At 45.3% G+C, this 19,785-nt stretch overlaps 1 protein-coding gene across 4 annotated transcripts in view; it reads right to left on the bottom strand.

Annotated features, from left to right (window-relative positions):
* Nucleotides 1-18,082, bottom strand: part of LOC129825124 (transcription factor HIVEP2-like) — a 98,747-nt gene extending 80,665 nt beyond the window's left edge. The window contains exons 1-2 of one of the 4 annotated variants that reach the window (XM_055884934.1): nt 17,740-18,082; nt 361-426 (exon numbers count right to left, since the gene is read on the bottom strand). The gene's annotated coding sequence lies outside the window, so the exon portion shown is untranslated. Of the gene's footprint in view, nt 1-360; nt 427-591; nt 863-946; nt 1,087-17,739 lie in introns of those variants that run through there. The other 3 variants (XM_055884935.1, XM_055884936.1, XM_055884938.1) reach the window with 3 other exon arrangements.
* Between the last annotated feature and the right edge of the window lie 1,703 nt (nt 18,083-19,785).

A 19,785-nucleotide genomic window follows, 5' to 3' on the forward strand; every position in this document is an offset into this window, starting at 1 on the left:
TTATACTCTTGGCAAAAGATTAAAACTGAGTCATTTGGTTACCATGGTATTCAGCAGTGACATTGAGAATAATTCTACAAAATAACTACATTACGCCTCATTCAAACCCGTCTATCAGACAAAGGGACTGCCATTTTACCCTCTAATGATGGGTATTATGCGAAAAATAAAACGGCTTCATTGGTTCTGTTAAAGATCTCTCACTTTTAGACAGAAATTCACACGTTAACAACTCTAGCTAGCTGTCCCTTCTATGATATAGCTCCTGTCCTGTGTAAAGAATGATGGAAATGGCTGACCAGAGATATACAGATGAAAGACGGTCCAGTCCAGTCAGTAGAGTACAGTATGGGAACATACCTCTGGGATTTGTCAGACTTCTTCTCCCTGGCAAAGTTATCCAGGCACACACCCTCTTCACACACTCTGTGACCAGGAGAGAGAGAAACGGGCTGTCAGAACATAAATACTAGTGGCTAAACGTGCATGACCGTGCACAAATACCACCCAAATTACACCCAAATCCCAGACAAACACAGTGAAAGTGTAAATTGGTATTCATGTATATTCTGCACAAAGTGAACAGTGAACCTGCTCGCCACACTTTTCTTCTATGTATCGGTGCCTGTCAGCCTGCTACGCTCCTCTTTCTCCTTCAGGTGGTGTGGTGGAGCCTCTACCACCATCCCTGAGAGAGACCCTCTCTGCTCTCGCCCCTGTCCTCTGTGCCCCGTCCTCTGTCCTACATAGTCACTGTGATGTCACCTCACCTCCTTGGCTAACGAGAGGCAGGTGACAAAAGCAGCACCGAGACACACTGACAAGACCTCTCTCTCCCTCTCTCTTTGTATCGCTCTCTCTCTATCTTTATCTCGCTTCCTTCATATCTATCTCTCTCCCGACATTATTCAGCAGTATTCCAGAGCCAAGCCTCCCAGCAGCCCACCTGACACGGTGTCCTCTGCATCCCTTCAGCGATGGGGAGCCTTGGGGGAGAGGGGCGGGGGGTAGAAATCACAGCCACAGAGTCCGAGTCGCACAAGCCTCCACGAGCGCCGTTCACACGGCTCTAAGAATAAGAACTATTCCCTTCTACTGTCTGCAGCCCTCCCTCCCTCCCTCACTCTCTCTCTCTCTAGCTTGCCTGCTCACTCTCTCTCTGCCTCTAGCACTGCTCGCTGCTCAGAGGCGGGAGCAGAGCGGGAGAAAAAAATTATCATATTTCTTTAGCATAAGCAGCTGTGGTCTGATTGGCTGGCTGGGAGCGGAGGAGGAATAAATCGAGCCAGTGACACACCATCAGTGGCTGCTGGCTGGCAGAGAGCAGACATAAAAGTAGGTCTCAGCTGGTTTTACCGCTGCAGAAAGCAAAAGAAAAGAAAGAAATAGGGGGAAAGGGAGAGAGACTACCTCTTTCTGAGAGCAGGAAGGAGGAGGCCATGAGTGTTTCCTGTTGTGCAGCTAGGGCGAGTGACTAGCGAGGACGTCACACAGCGTTCACACTCCTCCATGGCATCGGCACAGCCGGCGGAGGAAATACACTCCTTTCAGTCACCCAGAGGAGGAGGAGTAGCAGGAGGACAACAACACAAAGACTACTCCATGTGTTTACTCTCCGTCAGAATGTGCCTACACTGCTGCCCCTCTGTTTCCTAAGTGGCCATGTCCTGCTCCATTGACAGGGGTTCACATTTAGAAGACATATAGCCCTGTGTGTGGGTGGGTGTGCACGTGCATGTGTGTCACACTGATCCATTATGCGGTTATAGTCGATGTGGTCCATGACAGCATCTGAGGAGGAGTGTCATTACTCAGCTGTGAATAGCCCCATCCGGCCACACTATGCCTGTCTGCACTGATACCCAGCTAGGGCCAATTACACTGTAAATCAACAATTTATTCACAGAAAACCCGTTAATTTAAGGAAAGCAAATACGCCAAGAATCTACAAGTATATGTATGCAGGCTTTTCCCTTTTAAGGAAAGTTTGTCATGATACACAAGAGGGAGAATAATACAAGTAGGCGTACAATTATATATTTTTTCACCAATTCTGTCTTTCTCTTTTGAAGGACTACTCTCTTCCATTAGCCTTGAACAGCCTGCTATGGTTTTGCACTGGGCTACAGCCACGGAGCACAGGTGCAGATGTTATCAAGCTTCCTACTGTTGCAATTTCCCTCCACCACTTATATCAAGCCATCTGAGGGTAATTTTCTTCGGAAGCCCGGCCCGGCAGACCCTACGCAAACATGGGCCATACGACACTCGAGGAGGGCAACAGGAGGCACATTCTGTTAGCCCAGCGTTGGCTCAACAAAGCATCCTTGTAGAGAGAAAGAGGGAGGGAGGGGGTCTCCTTGGTTACCACTGCCATTTCCTCCTTGTTCCACTGCTGCTCCAGGGGAGCTGTAGTCAGCGCTACATACCACCCCCTCCCTCCTCTCCCTTTCTTCCCCTCCCCTCCCCTGCCTCCTAGCTCTGCAGGTGTACATGTGCAGATAATAGGGGAAACCACAGAGCAGGGTGAGTGTTTAGCAGGGTGAACCACTGAACCGCGTCAGCCCATTAACTGTATGCGGTGCAGGGAGCACGGTGCCGGTGAATAATTCAAAGGGCCCCTCTCAGGGACTCGGTCACAGGTGGCCCTATCACCTTACCTCTGGGGCCTGAGAGCTGTGAGGAGGAACACATACACACTGCTGGAGTTTACACAATGTTTTCCATAATCGACGGTGGTCAGCTAAATAGCCGATAACAGACTCATTGTCAGCCGGCTACCTTTTCCACTTAATTTATTAACTAGGCTTACTTTCATTTAAAAGTTGAAATTCACTAGTCAGAAAAGTCTGTATAGCCTTCTCCCGCTAGAATGAACGACATGCATCGGTGGCTAGCCAATGAGTACGGGCCACCCAATATGCACAGAGTCCTTTGTTAGCAAGGTTCCGCTGGCCTCATAGTGACGAATGACATTGTTTAGATAGCTATGTTGCTCTACGTGGCTACGTTAGCATCAGCTATGGGTAGCTACCACAGGAGATTGGATTTCTGTTAAGTCCTCACAAACAATGGACCCCGTGCGAATTGGGTAGCCCGTGATCATGCTACCCAATTCACACGGGGTCCACAGTTACAAATGACTTCCGTCAGCCTAAGGAAGCTAGCTAGCTGTTATGAAAAACTGTTTGTCAACAAATGGAAAATAACTAGCTATTTCCGGGGTGGCGAATTACACTTTCTACCGGTGTCCTAGCTAGCTACTTCACTCATCTTAACATTGATAGAAGTCCAAACTCTCGCAGTAGCTACCCATACCCACTGCATCTCAGTGCAAGAGGTGTCACAACAGTCCATGATTCCAATCCAGGCTGTGTCACATCTGGCCGTGATTGGGAGTCCCATAGGGCAGTGCACAATTGGCCTAGCGTCGTCCGGGTTTGGCCAGGGTAGGCAGTCATTGTAAATAAGAATTTGTTCTTAACTGACTTGCGTAGTTAAATAAAAAATATATAAAAAAATTGCTGTCAAAACAATGTAATTTGTCACTATGGGACCAATGGAACCTTGAAACAAAATAGCCCTTGCTCATTGGGTAGCCAAACATCTTCTAGTGATCTATTGATAGGACAGGCACCTGTCAGTCACTAAGCGAAGATTTGTTGGTCTGCTGTCTGTCACCGCCTCTCAGTAACTGTGTAATTTTTTGTGCGCTCTAGTTGACCGCAGTCAGCGCCATGTGAATTTACACATGTTGTTTCTCACAACCTTTTTTCTTAGGTTTTGCCACAAACTCAATTGAAACAGTAGATTAGATTCAGTTTTTTACACAATACATTAAATTGAATGAGTAGACTAGACTAGTTTTTCTGACTGTATTACTAATCTCACATCTTCCCTCAAAGTCCCACCCACAGTGACTAATTGACGGATCTGAAACCCTAACTCTGTGATTTATAAACATCTTGCCCCCTCCCCTGACAATCCCACGGACAGTGATTGATTGACAGGCCAAACTGTCAGAGGGATAGTTCACCCAAATTACAAAATGACATTGGTTTTCTTACACTAAGTGTCCACAGCAGCAGAGTCAATACAATACATTATTTGAAGAACATACATCAATGTGGCAATTCATATATTGCAGTAACAATGTACACTTATTAAAAATATAAATGTAACATGTAAAGTGTTGGACCCATGTTAAATGAGCTGAAATAAAAGATACACATAAAAAGCTTATTTCTCTCAAATGTTGTGCACAAATTTGTTTACCTCCTTGTTAGTGAGCATTTCACCTACATTAAGATAATCCATCCACCTGACAGGTGAGGCATATCAATAAGGTGATTAAACAGCATGATCATTGCACATGTGCACCTTGTGCTGGGGGAAATAAAAGGCCACTCTAAAATGTGCAGTTTTGTTACACAACACAATGCCACAAATGTCTCAAGTTTTGAGGGAGCGTGAAATAGGCATGCTGACTGCAGGAATGTCCACCAAAGCTGTTGCCAGATAATTGAATGTTCATTTCTGTACCATAAGCTGCATCCAACGTCATTTTGGAGAATTTGTCAGTACGTCCAACCGGCCTCACAACTGCAGACCACGTTTAACCACGCCAGCCCAGGACATCAACATTCGGCTCCTTCACCTGCGGGATCGTCTGAGACCAGCCACCCAGACAGCTAATGAAACTGTGGGTTTGCACAACTGAATAATTTTTGCACAAACTGTCAGAAACCATCTCTGAGAAGCTCATCTGCGTGCTTGTCATCCTCACCAAGTTCCAGTCATGTGAAATCCATAGATTAGGTCCTAATTTATTTATTTCAATTGACTGATTTCCTTATATGAACTGTAACTAGATCTTTGAAATTGCTACATGTTGAGTTTATATTTTTGTTCAGTATAAATATGACTTTAATCTCAAGAGAAGACAGGTTTAATAGTCCTGATCATTTAGGCCTAAAACAACTAACATACTGAATTCATACATTTTCAGTCCTTTTAATTGTAAAGTAATGTCTTTCTACTCAATAACACAACTCATTTTACCAATATGGGTATTTCGTATGGAATCAAGGCTTTCGAATGTACCAGAGGCCACAAAAATAGGGCCTGTTCTCCCGCCCATGGCTACTTTTTCTATTTGGCTGGCTAATCCATGTACTTACGGAAAACACTGTTTATATAAATACACACTATCACACACACATACACACACACACCTTACATAAAGATACTGTAGAGGGGGGAACCTGAACATCGAGTCACCTGCGTCAACGCTGTTTTTGTTATTGTGATCACATGATTGTGAAGATTTCAAGCCAAGGTCAGGATCCTGTGCTGTTTTCAGAGTTACAGACATTTCCATGGCGTCAGAAGTAGGACGCAGGTGTCTGAGTGTATTGTGCCGTGAAAACATTTCTAGCGTAATGCACGCGACACCACAGACCTACACACCCATTGCAATATACCCTGGATAAACAGTCATAACTACACGGTCACAATGACCCATCTCTAACCATTTGACTCATCTCTGGCCATCTCATACATTTGAATATTATTTGGATCCACAATGCCACACTGAGATCAAAGGGACCGACTAGTCTGAAGGTCATCCTGGTGCTTGGACCTCTGTGTCCTCATTAAAGTTCCAAAGGCTGGGCCTAATATAGTGTATAAGAGGTCATACAATAAGTTTTGTAGTGATTCTTATGTTGACGATGTAAAGAATATTTGCTGGTCTGTGGTGTGTAATGAGGAGCAACCAGACCCTGCACGTGACACATTTATTAAATAGCTTATTCCAGGTACTGAGAAGCATGCACCCATTAAGAAAATGACTGTAAAAACTGCTAAATCCCCTTGGATTGATGAGGAATTGAATTTTTTATTTATTTTATTTATTTATTTAACAAGGAAGGGCTCATTGAGATTTTAAATATCTTTTTCAAGAGCAACCTGGCCAAGATAGGCAGCACAAAGTCATTACACAATTACAGACAGACAACATGAAAAACTACAATTAATCTAGTAAAAACCATAGAATTCACAAGAGTATAACAAAAATCATAAAACAGCAAATTAAAAACATTGACAGGTCAGGGAATCAGTCTCAAAATCCTTCATCAGTGATTTATAAACACCAATCGGGACAAGTTCTTCCAGTTTAAAGTATTTTGTAAGGCATTCCAAGCCGATGGCGCAGAGTACATAAAAGCCCTTTTACCAAATTCAGTTCGGACATTTGGAACAGTTAGCTGGATTTAGTCCTGCGAATGAAGAGAGTACCCACCACATTTCTGAACAATAAAAATGGTAGTAAACCCAAAATTGTATGGTTGAGAAGCATGAGGCAAAAGGTATGACAAATAATTCTGGAAGCACAACTGATTGGCAAACTTACTGCAAATTGAGAAAATCATATGACTAAACTGAATAAAAATAAGAAGAAACTATACTATGAAACAAATATAAATTATATAAAGAATGTAAATGTAAGTGTAAATGTAAATGTAGTAAAAAGCCTTGGAGCATCTTAAATTACATTTTGGGGAAAAAAGAAAACTCAGCTCAATCATTGAATCAGATTGTCACGCCCTGATCTGTTTCACCTGTCCTTGTGATTGTCTCCACCCCCTCCGGGTGTTGCTTATTTTCCCCAGTGTATTTATCCCTGTGTTTCCTGTCTCTCTGTGCCAGTTCGTCTTGTATGTTTCTAAGTCAACCAGCGCGTTTCCCGTTCTCCTGCTTTTTGCATCATCCTTGTTCTAGTCCTCCCGGTTTTGACCCTTGCCTGTTTCTGGACTTTGTACCCGCCTGCTTGACCATGAGCTTGTCTGCCACTCTGTACCTCCTGGACTCTGATCTGGTTTTGACCTTTTTGCCTCTCCATGACCATTCTGCCTGCCCTGACCTCGAGCCTGTCTGCCACTCTGTACCTCCTGGACTCTGATCTGGTTTTGACCTTTTTGCCTCACCATGACCATTCTGCCTGCCCTGACCTCGAGCCTGTCTGCCACTCTGTACCTCCTGGACTCTGATCTGGTTTTGACCTTTTTGCCTGTCCATGACCATTCTCTTGCCTAACCTTTTGGATTAATAAACATTGTAAGACTCCAACCATCTGCCTCCTGTGTCTGCATTTGGGTCTCGCCTTGTGCCTTGATACAGACGGCTCATTCATCACAAAACCCACTGATATTGTCAACTACTTAAATCATTTTTTAATTGGTGAACTTAGGCATGACATGCCAGCGACAAACGCTGACACTACACATCCAAGTATATCTGGCCAAATTATGAAAGACAAGGATTGTCATTTTTTATTCCGTAAAGTGAGTGTGGAAGAGGTGAAAAAATGATTGTTTTCTATCAACAATGACAAGCCACCGAGGTCTGACAACTTGGATGGAAAATGACTAAGGATAATAGCGGACAATACTGCCACTCCTATTTGCCATATCTTCAATTTAAGCCTACTAGAAAGTGTGTGCCTTCAGGCCTGGAGGGAGGCAAAAGTCATTCCGCTACCCAAGAATATTAAAACCCCCTTTACTGGCTCAAATAGCTAACCAAGCAGCCTGTTACCAACCCTTAGTAAACTTTTGAAAAAAATTATATTTGACCAGATAAAATGCTATATAACAGACTTTCAGCACACTTATCGGGTAGGCCATTCAACAAGCACAGCACTTACACAAATAACTGATGATTGGCTGAGAGAAATTGATGATAAAAAGATTGTGGGAGCTATTTTGTTTGACTTCAGTGCCACTTTTCATATTATCAATCATAGTCTGGTGCTAGAAAAATGTATGTGTTATGGCTTTACACCCCCTGCTATACTGTGGATGAAGAGTTACCTGTCTAACACAGAGGGTGTTCTTTAATGGAAGCCTCTCCAACATAATCCAGGTAGAATCAGGAATTCTCCAGGGCAGCTGTCTAGGCCCCTTACTTGTTTCAATCTTAACTAACGACATGTCACTGGCTTTGAGTGAAGCCTGTGTGTCTATGTATGCGGATGACAACACTATACACGTCAGCTACAACAGCAACTGAAATGACTGCAACATTTAACAAAGAGCTGCAGTTAGTTTCCGAAAAGGTGGCAAGGAATAAGTTAGTCCAAAATAATTCCAAAACTAAAAGCATTGGATTTGGGAAAAATCATTCACTAAACCCTAAACCTCAATTAAATCTTGTAATGAATAATGTGGAAATTTAGCAAGTTGATGTGACTAAACTGCTTGGAGTAACCCTGGATTGTAAACTGTCATGGTCAAAACATATTGATAAAGTCTGTCCATAATAAAGTGCTTCTCTGCCTTCTTAACAGCACTATGTCACGTTCCTGACCTGTTTTCCTTTGTTTTGTATTCATTTTAGTTGGTCAGGGCGTGAGTTGGGTGGGTTTGTCTATGTTTGTATTTCTATGTGGGGTTTTGTGTTCGGCCTGGTATGATTCTCAATTAGAGACAGGTGTGCATTGTTTGTCTCTAATTGAGAGTCATACAAAGGCAGCCAGGGTTTCACTGGTGTTTTGTGGGTGTTTGTTTCCTGTGTTAGTGTTTGGGCCACACAGGACTGTTTGAGGTTAGTCACGTTTGTTGTTTTGTATTTTGTAGTGTTTTCTTGTGTTTTTACATTAAACATGTACAATTACCAATCCGCATCTTGGTCCGATCCATGCTCCTCCTCGTCTGAGGAGGAGAACAACATTGACTGCCTTAACAGAAACACCCACCACAACAGGACCAAGCGGATTGGAGCCGGAGGAAAGGAACTAAAGCAATGGAGAGAAGAGGAATGGAGTTGGGAACAAATATTCAATGGAGAAGGACCCTGGGCTAAGGTTGGTGTGAATCGCCGCTCTCGGGAGGAGAAGGAGGCAGCCACAGCCCAGGAGCGCTGGTATGAGGAGGCAGCACGTATGAGAGGCTGGAAGCCCGAGAGGCTCACCCAAAAATTTCTTGGGGGGGGGCTAAAGGGGAGTGTGGCGAAGCCAGGTAGGATACCTGAGCCAACTCCCCGGGCTTGCCGTGGAGTGAGAGGGCGTCGTACTGGTCAGACACCGTGTTATGCGGTAAAGCGCACGGTGTCCCCAGTACGCGTGCTTAACCCAGTGCGGGCTATTCCACCTTGCCGCACTGGGAGGGCTAGGTTGGGCATCGAGCCGGATGCCATGAAGCCGGCCCAACGTATCTGGCCTCCAGTACGTCTCCTCGGGCCGGCGTACATGGCACCAGCCTTACAGGTGGTGTCCCCGGTTCGCCTGCATAGCCCAGTGCGGGCTATTCCACCTCGCCGCACTGGCAGGGCTACGGGGTCCATTCAACCTGGTAAGGTTGGGGAGGCTCGGTGCTCAAGAGCACGTGTCCTCCTTCACGGTCCGGTATATCCGGCGCCACCTTCCCACCCCAGCTCAGTACCACCAGTGCCTACACCACGCACCAGGCTTCCAGTGCATCTCCAGAGCCCTGTTCCTCTTCCACGTACTCTCCCTATGGTGCGTGTCTCCAGCCCGGTGCCTCCAGTTCCGGCACCACGCACCAAGCCTCCTGTGCGTCTCCAGAGCCCTGGACGCACTGTTCCTTCTCCCCGCACTCGCCCTGAGGTGCGTGCCCTCAGCCCGGTACCTCCAGTTCCGGTACCACGCACCAGGCCTAGAGTGCGCCACGAGAGTCCAGTGTGCCCTGTTCCTGTTCCCCGCACTCGCCCTGAGGTGCGTGCCCTCAGCCCGGTACCTCCAGTTCCGGTACCACGCACCAGGCCTATAGTGCGTCTCAGCCGGCCAGAGTCTGCCGTCTGCCCAGCGGTGCCTGAACGGCCCGTCTGCCCAGCTCCGTCTGAGCCATCTGTCTGCCCAGCGCCGTCTGAGCCATCTGTCTGCCCAGCGCCGTCTGAGCCATCTGTCTGCCCAGCGCCGTCTGAGCCATCTGTCTGCCCAGCGCCGTCTGAGCCATCTGTCTGCCCAGCGCCGTCTGAGCCATCTGTCTGCCCAGCGCCGTCTGAGCCATCTGTCTGCCCAGCGCCGTCTGAGCCATCTGTCTGCCCAGCGCCATCTGAGTCAGCCGTCTGCCACGAGCCATTAGAGCCGCCCGTCTGTCCCGAGCCAGTAGAGCCGTCCGTCAGTCAGGAGCCGCTAGAGCCGTCCGCCAGTCAGGAGCTGCCAGAGACGCCCGCCAGTCAGGAGCTGCCAGAGACGCCCGCCAGTCAGGAGCTGCCAGAGACGCCCGCCAGTCAGGAGCTGCCAGAGACGCCCGCCAGTCAGGAGCTGCCAGAGACGCCCGCCAGTCAGGAGCTGCCAGAGACGCCCGCCAGTCAGGAGCTGCCAGAGACGCCCGCCAGTCAGGAGCTGCCAGAGACGCCCACCAGTCAGGAGCTGCCCTACAGTCAGGAGCTGCCCTACAGTCCGGAGCTGCCCTACAGTCCGGAGCTGCCCTACAGTCCGGAGCTGCCCTACAGTCCAGAGCTGCCACTCAGCCCGGACCTGCCGGAGTCCCTCAGCCAGGACCTGCCGGAGTCCCTCAGCCAGGACCTGCCGCCCCTTATCCCGGTGCTGCCCCTTGTCCCGGTGCTGCCCCTTGTCCCGGTGCTGCCCCTTCATTTAGGTGGGGTTAGTGGGAGGGTGGTCATTGGGAGGGGGATAAAGAAGCGGGGATTGATTATGGTGGGGTGGGGACCTCGTCCACCGCCAGAGCCGCCACCGTGGACAGACGCCCACCCAGACCCTCCCCTAGACTTTGTGCTGGTGCGCCCGGAGTTCGCACCTTAAGGGGGGGGTTCTGTCACGTTCCTGACCTGTTTTCCTTTGTTTTGTATTCATTTTAGTTGGTCAGGGCGTGAGTTGGGTGGGTTTGTCTATGTTTGTATTTCTATGTGGGGTTTTGTGTTCGGCCTGGTATGATTCTCAATTAGAGACAGGTGTGCATTGTTTGTCTCTAATTGAGAGTCATACAAAGGCAGCCAGGGTTTCACTGGTGTTTTGTGGGTGTTTGTTTCCTGTGTTAGTGTTTGGGCCACACAGGACTGTTTGAGGTTAGTCACGTTTGTTGTTTTGTATTTTGTAGTGTTTTCTTGTGTTTTTACATTAAACATGTACAATTACCAATCCGCATCTTGGTCCGATCCATGCTCCTCCTCGTCTGAGGAGGAGAACAACATTGACTGCCTTAACACACTATCAACTTGGCAGGTCCTACAGGCCCTAGTTTTGTCGCACCTGGAATACTGTTCAGTCGTGTCGTCAGGTGCCACAAAGAGGGACTTAGGAAAATTGCAATTGGCTCAGAACAGGGCAGCACGGCTGGCCCTTGGATGTACACAGAGCTAACATTAATAATATACAGTGGGGCAAAAAAGTATTTAGTCAGCCACCAAATGTGCAAGTTCTCCCACTTCAAAAGATGAGAGAGGCCTGTAATTTTCATCATAGGCACACTTCAACTATGACAGACAAAATGAGAAAAGAAAATCCAGAAAATCACATTGTAGGATTTTTTATGAATTTATTTGCAAATTATGGTGGAAAATAATTATTTGGTCACCTACAAACAAGCAAGATTTCTGGCTCTCACAGACCTGTAACTTCTTCTTTAAGAGGCTCCTCTGTCCTCCACTCGTTACCTGTATTAATGGCACCTGTTTGAACTTGTTATCAGTATTAAAGACACCTGTCCACAACCTTAAACAGTCACACTCCAAACCCCACTATGGCCAAGAACAAAGAGCTGTCAAAGGACACCAGAAACAAAATTGTAGACCTGCACCAGGCTGGGAAGACTGAATCTGCAATAGGTAAGCAGCTTGGTTTGAAGAAATCAACTGTGGGAGCAATTATTAGGAAATGGAAGACATACAAAACCACTGATAATCTCCCTCGATCTGGGGCTCCACGCAAGATCTCACCCCGTGGGGTCAAAATGATCACAAGAACGGTGAGCAAAAATCCCAGAACCACACGGGGGGACCTAGTGAATGACCTGCAGAGAGCTGGGACCAAAGTAACAAAGCCTACCATCAGTAACATACTACGCCGCCAGGGACTCAAATCCTGCAGTGCCAGACGTGTCCCCCTGCTTAAGCCAGTACATGTCCAGGCCCGTCTGAAGTTTGCTAGAGAGCATTTGGATGATCCAGAAGAAGATTGGGAGAATGTCATATGGTCAGATGAAACCAAAATAGAACTTTTTGGTAAAAACTCAACTCGTCGTGTTTGGAGGACAAAGAATGCTGAGTTGCATCCAAAGAACACCATACCTACTGTGAAGCATGGGGGTGGAAACATCATGCTTTGGGGCTGTTTTTCTGCAAAGGGACCAGGACGACTGATCCGTGTAAAGGAAAGAATGAATGGGGCCATGTATCGAGAGATTTTGAGTGAAAACCTCCTTCCATCAGCAATGGAATTGAAGATGAAACGTGGCTGGGTCTTTCAGCATGACAATGATCCCAAACACACCGCCCGGGCAACGAAGGAGTGGCTTCGTAAGAAGCATTTCAAGGTCCTGGAGTGGCCTAGCTAGTCTCCAGATCTCAACCCCATAGAAAGTCTTTGGAGGGAGTTGAAAGTCCGTGTTGCCCAGCAACAGCCCCAAAACATCACTGCTCTAGAGGAGATCTGCATGGAGGAATGGGCCAAAATACCAGCAACAGTGTGTGAAAACCTTGTGAAGACTTACAGAAAACGTTTGATCTCTGTCATTGCCAACAAAGGGTATATAACAAAGTATTGAGATAAACTTTTGTTATTGACCAAATACTTATTTTCCACCATAATTTGCAAATTAATTAATTAAAAATCCTACAATGTAATTTTCTGGATTTTTTTTCTCATTTTGTCTGTCATAGTTGAAGTGTACCTATGATGAAAATTACAGGACTCTCTTCTTTTTAAGTGGGAGAACTTGCACAATTGGTGGCTGACTAAATACTTTTTTGCCCCACTGTACATGCCAATCTCTCCTGGCTCAAAGTGGAGGAGAGATTGACTTCATCACTACTTGTATTTGTGAGTGGTATCAACTTGTTGAATGCACCAACCTGTCTGTTTGAACTACTGGCACACAGCTCGGACAACCATGCATGCCCTACAAGACATGCCACCAGAGGTCTCTTCACAGCTGCACCACTTGGTGTGGCAACTGCTCTGCATCTGACTGTAAGGCGCTCCAGAGGGTAGTGTGTACGGCCCAGTAGATTACTGGGGCCAAGCTTCCTGCCAGCCAGGACCTATATATTAGGCGGTGTCAGAGGAAAGCCCAAACAGTGTCAAAGACCCCAGTCACCCAAGTCATAGACTGTTTTCTCTGTTCCCGCACGGCAAGCGGTACCAGAGCGCCAAATTAAGGACCAAAATGATCCTTAACAGCTTCTACCCCCAAGCCATAAGATGGCTGAACAATGAATCAAATGGCCACCGGATTATTTACATTGACACCCCCTATTTGTTTTTTACACTGCTGCTACGCTTTTTATTATCTATGCATAGTCACTTCACCCCTACCTACATGTACAAATTACCTCAACTAACCTGTACCCCTGCACATTGACTCGGTACCGGTACCCCCTGTATATAGCCTCGTTATTGTTTGATATTGTTACTTTTTATTATTTTTTACTTTCATAAATTTGGTAAATATTTTCTTAACTCTTTCTTGAATTAAGGGCTTGTATGTAAGCATTTCACGGTCCTCGCTGTTCCATAAGGTACATTTTTATCTGTTTTTTAAATCTAATTTTACTGCTTGCATGAGTTACTTGATGTGGAATAGAGTTCCAGGTTGTATTCGGCGCATGTGACAAATAAAGTTTGATTTGAGTCCCCAAGTCCAGAACAGACTATGGGAGGCACATATTATTACATAAAGCCATTACTACATGATGGCTTTATGTATTTTTATTTGGATTTCATGTAATGGACATACAGAAAATAGTACAAATTTGTGAATTGAAATTAATAAAATAACTTCTTTCAAAAAATTCTAAAAAATAAAAAACAGAAAAGTGGTGAGTGCATATGTATTCAGCCCCTTTGCTATGAAGCCCCTAAATAAGATCTGGTGCAACCAATTACCTTCAGAAGTCACATAATTACTTAAATAAAGTCCACCTGTGTGCAATCTAAGTGTCACATGATCTCAGTATATATACACCTGCTCTGAAAGGCCCCAGAGTCTGTAACACCACTAAGCAAGGGGCAATACCAAGCAAGCGGCACTATGAAGACCAAGGAGCTCTCCAAACAGGTCAGGGACAAAGTTGTGGAGAAGTACAGATCAGGGTTGGGTTATAAAAAAATATCTGAAACTTTGAACATCCCACGGAGCACCATTAAATCCATTATTTAAAAAAGGAAAATAATATGGCACCACATCCAACCTGCCAAGAGAAGGCCGCCCACCAAAACCTACGGACCAGGCAAGGAGGGCATTAAATCAGAGGCAACAAAGAGAACAAAGATAACCCTAAAGGAGCTGCAAAGCTCCACATCGGACATTGGAGTATCTGTCCATAGGACCACTTTAAGCCTTACACTCCACAGAGCTGGGCTTTACGGAAAAGTGGCCAGAAAAAAAGCAACTGCTTAAAGAAAAAAATAAGCAAACACGTTTGGTGTTCGCCAAAAGGCATGTGGGAGACTCCCCAAACATTGGAAGAAGGTACTCTGGTCAGATCTAAATAAAATTGAGCTTTTTGGCCATGAAGAAAAACGCTATGTCTGGCGCAAACCCAACACCTCTCATCACTCCAAGAACACCATCCCCACAGTGAAGCATGGTGGTGGCAGCATCATGCTGTGAGGATGTTTTTCCATCGGTAGGGACTGGGAAACTGGTCAGAATTGAAGGAATGATGATGGTGCTAAATACAGGGAAATTCTTGAGGGAAACCTGTTTCAGTCTTCCAGAGATTTGAGATGGACGGAGGTTCACCTTCCAGCAGGACAATGACCCTAAGCATAATGCTAAAGCAAAACTCGAGTGGAATAAGGGGAAACATTTAAATGTCTTGGAATTGCCTAGTCAAAGCCCAGACCTCAATACAATTAAGAATCTGTGACTTAAAGATTGCTGTACACCAGCGGAACCCATCCAACTTGAAGGAGCTGGAACAGTTTTGCGTTGAAGAATGGATCAAAAATCACAGTGGCTAGATGTGCCAGGCGTATAGAGACACACACCAAGAGACGCAGCTGTAAATGCTGCAAAAGCTGGCTCTACAAAGTATTGACTTTGGGAGGTGAATAGATATGCACGCTCAAGTTTGTTTTTTTTGTCTTATTTCTTGTTTGTTTCACAATAGAAAATATTTTACATCTTCAACGTGGTAGACATGTTGTGTAAATCAAATGATACAAACCCCCTAAAAATCTATCTAACAAAATAGGAAAAACACCAAGGGGGGGGTGAATACTTTCACAAACCACTGTAAATCACAGTCCTATTTGGGATTATGTGGGAATGCCCATGGGGATTGGGACAGGGGGGATAACAGAGGTTAGAGGGTTAGACAGAAAGATTTCTTAGAGGACTTAGAAGGGGCCAGACACAGCTCAGGTGTGAGTCACTGTGATCTTCCCATCACTGAAGGGCGACATGAAGGCAAAGGTACTTAGGATCCATGCTCAGTAATATCCTAGCATCCCAGTCTCCTGATCTATACACTACAGCCACCACTATAGATAATACATGCAGAACCACTAGTAACAGCAAGTTTTAGATACCATGGTCTTCCATTGCCAACTCGATTCCCTCTCTGGGTAATCAAGTCATTAAATGTGTTGCATGGTTTGGTCTTTGAAACTAAGTAGTGAGAGTGAATCTTCCATAACTACAATGGTGCAAAGTAGATCTCCTCTTTCCAGGCTGTGCGTTGTGTTCTGTGTTCCGTGTTCTGTGTGTATTCAGGGCTGTAGCTCAAAGGCAGAGAGGCACATTAGACTACTATTTATTTACCCCACCACAGAACATTTGACTGTATCATTAACCTGCTGGCGTCAAATGGTCCACAGTGTCTCTGTGCAGTCAGTACAGGAAAGACTCTTATAGGTATATTGTGACAGGTACTGTAGATCTGAAATAAAGCTTCACAATAGACCAGCTCCCTAACCAGAGACACAATACAAAAACGTCCAAACACAAGGAGATGAGTAGAGGGTTTCACCAACTGCTAAGTGACCATTGTAAAATTGAGCAATATCATACAGCTTACGTTCTGTATTCCAGGCTCACAACCTCACCGTCCTCCTCTCACAATCAGGTTGCTGGTACTGCGAAAGACACACTAAAATATGTGTGCAGTATGGCATAATATATCCCACTCCTCTCCTACAAAGCAGTGGGACAGATGGTACAGCATGTAGGTTGGTCTTTTACAATTCATGTCCAGTGTTTGATGGCTATCCACAGTGCCACTCTACTGCTCTCTGCCTTTGGCTGTGGGTGCCCAACCTGAATGATATCCGTTTAGAGTCAGATCATGCTCAACAAAGGTGAATTACAATGATGGGATAGTAGGTTATTGCTGTATCTGCATTAAAGCAGTGTAGGACATCTAAATGAAGGTACTGTATGAGAAACAGACAAAAACTGCCACTGGGTAACATAGGGTTCAATTGTGGTACCATGTTAATAGACTGTTATCATGGATGTAAAGCCTGTGAGCACATCCATTAATGTTTCATGGGAAAACATATTGCATGTTGATGGTTAGTTCTGTTTCGATGATGAAAAACACATCACTTAGTCGCCTGTCATTGTCATGATGACAGACTGAAATATGGATTGAAGACCCAGCAGGTAAATATTATTGACATGGGTTCAATCAGTCAAACATACATTGGACAGCCAAGAGGGATGTTAAACATGGAAATGTATCATCCTAAAGACTGGTACTGTATGTGCAAGAGCACTGATCTCTTTCTATAAAAAGCGATTGGAATATTGGCTTTCTATTAGAAAAATAATATAATAGAAATACATGTTGACCAAATGGTTGGGAGGAAATTACAGTTTGGCAATGAAACAAAAAATAAGCTAAGGAGAAAATGTGAATTTTCAACATCACTAGCTCTGTGCATAGGCTGCAGTTGGGTAATCCGGTGCATTAACAACCCCTTCATAATCCATACTTAATGGATAATACAAGTCAACTCTTACGAATATAACTCTTATTATATATATTTTTTTACATTAAATCATATTATTTTCACCAGAAAGTGAGTAAAAATTAGAGGCAGGCGCCTGAGAACCCCCTTAATGGGCCCCGTTCTTGACAGCGAACACGTCATGGAACATTCCCCGAACGGGCTAGTGTACCACCCACCATACCTCTCACAGACACACACACATTCAAGCACACAGAAACATAGGATGTAGGCTACATCAAATTACAGACCACGACAGTCAACACGCACATAACAGACAATAATATACAAATAGGTGACAGAGAAAGGTGCATGGTCTTGACTGTTCCGTGGAGAGAGAATACAAGCTTCCTGCCATGAATCCATCTTAATCGGTTTACAAACCGTTTGCCCGCTGCATTGGCTGTGCAAATTCCTTAGGATATTACGCAACATTCCTAATATGCGCGCAAACGCTGGGTATTCCCCATCCCCACATAGCTATTATAATAAACGGAACAAAGACAATATATTTTTCGTTACAAAATAACGAAATTGTACACTGGAAGTCAACTGACAGTTTATATTTAGTCACTTACCGTGTCACATTTAAAGTTTCGTGCAAAACCCCACGTCCAGGTAGCCTAACATCCCAGAGAAATGACAACCTATGACAACGCTCTAGACACTTCGCTAATTCCCGGATAAATCGTCACGAGAACACAAGAACGAGCAAAATTAGCAAAGATCGACTTCTGCACGACTATTCTCGAACCTTATGCTGACACGAAATAAATAAAAGTTGTCAGTAAAAAAATGCTCTTCAACAGGATTTTTCCGTTTTTGAGGAAGACGCCGAAGCTTAGAGCGTGAGTTTGCGATCGGGAGACACGGGGTTTATTTGTGGAACTACTTCCCAGAATAGAAAAGATGAGAGAGAGAGAATGAGAGAGAAGGAGAATGTGACAGTGTGTTTGGTGCGTGACGTCATCGGATCCCCCAGCCCGACCCAGGGAGAGAGACGAAGAAGCGGTGGAGCGAGGCAGTGTGAGGTGGTAGAGGGACAGGGACATGGAGAATCCGGCCCCGTCCCCCTCTCCTCCGTGCTCTGTACAAAGGGAACTCCCTAAGCAGCGCACCCAGGGATGTGACACGCAAACAAACAGACAGACAGACAGACAGACAGACCAGGGTACATTTCATGCGAGGCCCAATTTGAAAATATGTCTCTAGCATATAGTATAAATAAATATACCATAGTGCAATTACTGTGTACCACAGTGTAATTCAAAAACAGTGTAAACGTTCTCTTTATTTTCAGGGTTCAATATGCTATAGACGAAATTGCCAAGGGTTTGGCATACATGTCTCCCCCAATATTAAGAACAAATCGATTCCTCCCCCCCAATAATTCTTTAAAATAAAAAAAAATGGAGATAGGGGCCCCCTGGAGGTCGGGTGCCCATCAGACAGCATATGAACACTTCGTAAGCTATGTCAAAATGTGTAGAATTGCAGGAAATTAGCTTTAACAGTCGACTTCGCGCACGAAAAACTGTCCAACTCCTCCTCTTTGTCTTTTCTAACAGAAATGGGGTTGCTTTGGTGGGTCATCGATGTGTCACCAACGTAGTTCGTTCGTTAGCTAAACTACCCACTTGTAGCTAGCCAGTAACTCCTCCAGTATGTGTTGGCGTGTGTGTGCATGCGTGTTGTACGTATATACATGGAGCGTACAACACATTAAGAACCTTGCTCTTTCCATGACAGACTGACCAGGTGAATCCAGGTGAGAGACATGATCCCTTATTGATGTCACTTGTTAAATCCACTTCAAATCAATTTAGATGAAGGGGAGGAGACAGGTTAAAGAAGGATTTTTAGACACCTTGAAACAATTGAGACATGGATTGTGTATGTGTGCCATTGTCACGACTTCCGCCGAAGTCTGCTCCTCTCCTTGTTCGGGTAGCGTTCTGCGGTCAACGTCACCGGGCTTTCTAGCCATCTCTGCTCCATTTTTGTCTATGTTCCGTGTTTGGGCACATTTTATGTTACTTTGTGCTGTCATTTTGGACCGGAATAAAAAGTGCGCCTGTTCACTACACTCTGCTCTCCTGCACCTGACTTCGCCTCCAATACACACTCCTAACAGCCATTCAGAGGGTGAATGGGCAATACAAATTATTTAAGTGCCTTTGATTCACACAGGAAACTGTTGAGCGTGAAAAACACTGCAGCATTGCAGTCCTTGACACACTCAAACCGGTGCGCCTGTTTTGTGTACTCAGTGTAATAGGTGCCAGGCACACCGGTTTGACTGTGTCAAGAACTGCAAAGCTGCAGTGTTTTTCACGCTCAACAGTTTCCTGTGTGTATCAAGAATGGTCCTCCACCCAAAGGACATCCAGTCAACTTGACAACTGTGGGAAGCATTTAGGTCAACATGAGCCAGCATCCCTGTGGAACGCTTTTGACACCTTGTAGAGTCCATACCCTGACGAATTGAGACTGTTCTGAGGGCAAAAGGGGGTGCAACTCAATATTAGGAAGGTGTTTGGTACACTCAGTGTAGAGTTAAGTGGATTAGCAGCTAGAACATGAGTGGCTTACTGTCTCTGGTAGCTGATGGCCACATCAGATCA

Source organism: Salvelinus fontinalis, chromosome 27 (genome assembly GCF_029448725.1).
Source record: "Salvelinus fontinalis isolate EN_2023a chromosome 27, ASM2944872v1, whole genome shotgun sequence".
In the NCBI taxonomy this organism is placed as follows: domain Eukaryota; kingdom Metazoa; phylum Chordata; class Actinopteri; order Salmoniformes; family Salmonidae; genus Salvelinus; species Salvelinus fontinalis.